General features: G+C 41.4%; 1 long non-coding RNA gene across 1 annotated transcript in view; it reads left to right on the forward strand.

Moving 5' to 3' along the window:
- The first annotated feature begins 2,085 nt into the window (after window positions 1-2,085).
- LOC105516278 overlaps window positions 2,086-4,293 on the forward strand; it is a 4,807-nt gene continuing 2,599 nt past the window's right edge. Inside the window, exons 1-2 of the long non-coding RNA XR_001002462.1 lie at window positions 2,086-2,315; window positions 3,293-3,462. This is a non-coding gene — a long non-coding RNA (uncharacterized LOC105516278). The remainder of the gene's footprint in view (window positions 2,316-3,292; window positions 3,463-4,293) is intronic.

A 4,293-nucleotide genomic window follows, 5' to 3' on the forward strand; every position in this document is an offset into this window, starting at 1 on the left:
CTCACTACAACCTCCACCTCTCAGGTTCAAGAGATTGTCCCATCTCAGCAGCTGGGATTACAGGCACCCGCCCTCATGCCTGGCTAATTTTTGTTTTTTTTTTTGTTTGTTTTTTTTTTTAGTAGAGACGGGGTTTCACCACGTTGGCCAGGCTGGTCTTGAACTCCTGACCTCGTGTGATCCGCCCACCTCAGCCTCTCAGAGTGCTAGGATTACAGGCGTGAGCCACAGCGCCCGGCCAAAAGCTCACCTTTAATTCAGTTCCATCTAACTCATGTTTCTCCTGTGCATTTTCTTTTCTCAAGGCATTGAGCTTTCTCCAGTGGCCGGAGCTGCTAATGAGTTATTGCAAGCTTTTTTCCTTAGGGGAGATAAAATGGTTTTGATAAAATCAAAGTGCTTCTTTCTAATTCTGATTCCATTCCCTTGTTCTTTTTTCTTAGGTCCCCAGCTTAGAAGGGGACTGGCTGATGCTTCCTTTTACTTCAGACTGTTTCTTTTCCAATGTTAAATGTAAATCCATACCTGATGTATCTGTTATTGATAAAGTTCAGATGGTATTTCAAGTTTCTACAGAAGCTTTCTCACTTCCTGCGTGAACATGTTCTGAATGGAAAGATTCTTCCTTCCATAGGATATTTTCAATTCGAGTTCTAAGAAATGTATTTGTTAGATTTTTCTTTTTCTTTTTTTTTAAGTTTACTATCTGTCTTCTAGTTTTTTCCTCTAGGAGAAAGTGTTTAAAAGAACAAAAAGGTTTCTCAAAAGGGACTTTGCCTAATGGACAATATGGTGTTCATTTTATAATTCACTCTTTATATTTAATTTCAGATTTCCACCTTCTACATTATTTTCTATTGGCTGGTAGATACATGATAGTCAGAAACGTTTCCATCAGACACTTAAACTAAATCTATCATTTAGGATTTGTGTTTTGTATCCATTAGAGTTCCAATAATTTTCTTCTGTCTATTCAAGTCCTTCTCCCTTTCTTTCCAGCCTTCAATTTCTTGTAAAAGAAATTTTCAGTGTTTTTAAAGACCAGAAAGTGCTTTCTTAGGTTGTGAATTATTTTTCTGCCAGGCTCGTAAGCTGTTTTCACTCAGGTGACTTAGAATGGCCGGGCTTCATCTTACAGAAACCACATCTAACTTTGAAAGTGACCCATATACACACTTCACCATGGCAAGAGGGGGCTCACCTGTGGCTTATTTTCATCGAGGCCTCTTTTATCATTACACAAAGAGATAGACCTGCTCATATTAGTACTAACTGATGACAAGCCCAGTGTTTCTAACTCACTCAAAGAGCTGGCCTATCTTGAAGGAAGTGCAAGAATTTCCTGGGTTTATAATCTAGTTAAATGTGTTAAGAATTTTACAACATTTTTCACTTTGCCAGATAGTCTTTTGATTACTTGCTTTGTCCATGTTAAACTATGTTTGGTTTTTTGTTTGTTTGTTTGTTTGTTTTGAGACGGAGTCTTGCTCTGTTGCCCAGGCTGGAGTGCAGCGGCACGATCTGGGCTCACTGCAAGCTCCGCCTCCCGGGTTCACACCATTCTCCTGCCTCAGCCTCCCGAGTAGCTGGGATTACAGATGCCCGCCACCACGCCCAGCTAATTTTTGGTATTTTTAGTAGAGACGGGGTTTCCTCTTGTTATCCAGGATGGTCTCGATCTCCTGACCTCGTGATCCGCCCACCTCAGCCTCCCAAAGTGCTGGGATCACAGGCGTGAGCCACCGCACCTGGCAAATTATGTATTTTGTAAAGACTATTAAGAAGGATTACTTACCATCACCTCCCCAGGAACCAGGAGGACCTGTGTATCCCCTGAGCCTTCAGACACCCCCACTGCTAACGCAGAGCTGGGAGCAAAGGCTTGTGGCCATCAGCAGACCTAGCACAGTAGCCAAGGCTCTGCATGCCTGCCCCTGGTGGCCAGACACCAGCGTAGACACAAGACCACACTGGACCCTGGAGAATGTGGAGCTTGGAATGCGAACAAGCACCCGGCAACCAGGACAGGCTACCAGGGACTAGAGATCCAGGAGGCTTCATTGGGTAACAAAGTTCTACCCAAGCATTCTTTTGCATTCCACCTGGGGAACAAGACAGCACCCGGTTTCACCCTCGCAAGGCATGAGACTGTGTGCAGCCAGAACGACCAGCAGGGGGCGCAAAGGCCACTCCAGGCACCTGCTGGCCTCAGAGAAAACAGGAAATCCGGAAGCCCACTCCTGCTGTCCTTTCTCTGCCAGGAAATGTGCGAGGGGACTGCAGCCCAGACAGTCGGCAGGAGAGGACTCCTGAAGGTCATTATCACTGCTTTTTCCTCCTCTTATTGAAACTCTTCCCTCTGCAGCCCTGGAAGCCTGATCCTACCTACAGGTGTCAGAGAAATCTCCCTCCCTCAGGGTCCCTGTCTAGTTTGTTTTTGATCCGGCCACAAATACTAGGGCAGAAAAATAACGGACGGTACAAAGGTCTTTACTGTCTTTTGTTGGTTTGTTTTTATTTTTATTTTTATTTTTTTTGAGGTGTTTTCCCATGATAATGAGTACAATGGAGGCATACTGTATTTCACGTTGTAAACCAAAAAGTATCTGAGACAGGACTCAATCAATTTAGAAGTTTATTTTGCCAAGGTTAAGGACATGCCGTGACACGGCCTCAGGAGGTCCTGAGAATAAGTGCCCATGGTGGTCAGGCCACCGCTTGGCTTTATGCATTCCAGGGAGACAGAAGACATCAGTGGTCCAGAAAGGCGGGACAACTCTGAGTGGAAGCTTCCAGGTCATAGGTGGATTCAAAGATTGTCTGATTGGCAATTGGTTGAAAGAGATTGTCTAAAGACCAGATATCCATAGAAGGGAAGGTCTAGGCTCAGATAAAGAGTTGTGGAGACCAAGATTCTTATCATGCAGATGAAGCCTCCAGGTAGCTGGCTCAGAGAAGATAAATTGTAAATGTTTCTTATCAGACTGTAAAAGGTGTCAGACTCTTAAGTCAATTCTCTCCAGGATTAGGAAAAGAATTTTTAAAATTGTTTATAAGCTCAATTATTTTATTAATTTATTGTTAGCAACTTTGAGATCTGATTAAGAAATCCTTCCTAAACCCAAGATAGCAAAGAGTTTTATCTTCCGTTTTCTCTTAGAAGCTTTATTCTTTTAATTTTAACACTTGGGTCTATAGTGTCTCTCAAAATCAAGTAATGGGTCACTTCAGTTCCAAGTATAACAATGAAAAGTGAAAGCTGTGAATTACCTCTTTCCCTATATTTTCACAGTATCTTTGTACAAAGAAAGCAGCAAAGAGAATTGCATCATATAAAGAGTGAATTAAACCATCTAAAGGAGCAAAAAGTCGTCATCACATGGACAAGAAATTAAGACATAACATCCATCTCACTATTTGCAGAGTGGTTTATTCCTACAGACAATGCAGATATGTAAAAAGGTTTTTCTATAGTTTCATCCTTTGTAGAACCTAAGGAAATAAGCCCACATTTTGAAATAAAATTTTTAAAAATCATATAAAAAAATGACCTACTGTAGCAATGACATTTTGAAGACATCTCGTAGAAGATGAAGATTGCCCAGTATTATGAATTGATAACCTGATTGCTTTCTTGGACTGGGAGGATAATTTCCCTAATGGACATTAAAGCATTTGGATCGTTATTTTCCGTCTGGAAAGTGATAGTGTCCTGATTGTCTCAAGTAAGGGCACCCCATGAAACACAGGCCGAGGCCATGTCCTTCTCCAAATTTTCCTCCATTAAAAAAATCTAAAAATTAAACAGAACAAACATGGCACCATAACTTATCTAAATTTTACAAATTCATGAAGAGATCATTGATGCATACTAACGATGTGAATTTAGAAAATCTGATATGTAGTGTTTGCACTTTGCAAACAAAAGTCAAAATAAAGGTGTGCTTTTTTCATGAATGCCATTTTTCATTTTCAAATTCCACTTTTTCTTCTTTTATTGGAACCACATTTACTACATGGCATACATGCATAGTGCGAGCTGGAGAGAAAATGCTGGGATCTGTGGCTCAGGCTTTCTATATTCTAGGGGGAACAAGTTTCCCCTAAATTACCTAAATTATATTTACATAAATAATTATGTAAATTTAGATTGTTTGTTTTTTGGAGACAGGGTCTCACTCTGTCACCCAGGCTGGAGTACAGTGGTGTGATCTCGGCTCACTGCAACCTCTGCTTCCGGGGTTCAAGAGATCTTTGTGCCTCAGCCTCTCAAGTACCTGGGACTACAGGTGT

The sequence above is a fragment of the Colobus angolensis genome, unplaced genomic scaffold (genome assembly GCF_000951035.1).
Source record: "Colobus angolensis palliatus isolate OR3802 unplaced genomic scaffold, Cang.pa_1.0 Scaffold28, whole genome shotgun sequence".
Classification (NCBI taxonomy): Eukaryota; Metazoa; Chordata; class Mammalia; order Primates; family Cercopithecidae; genus Colobus; species Colobus angolensis.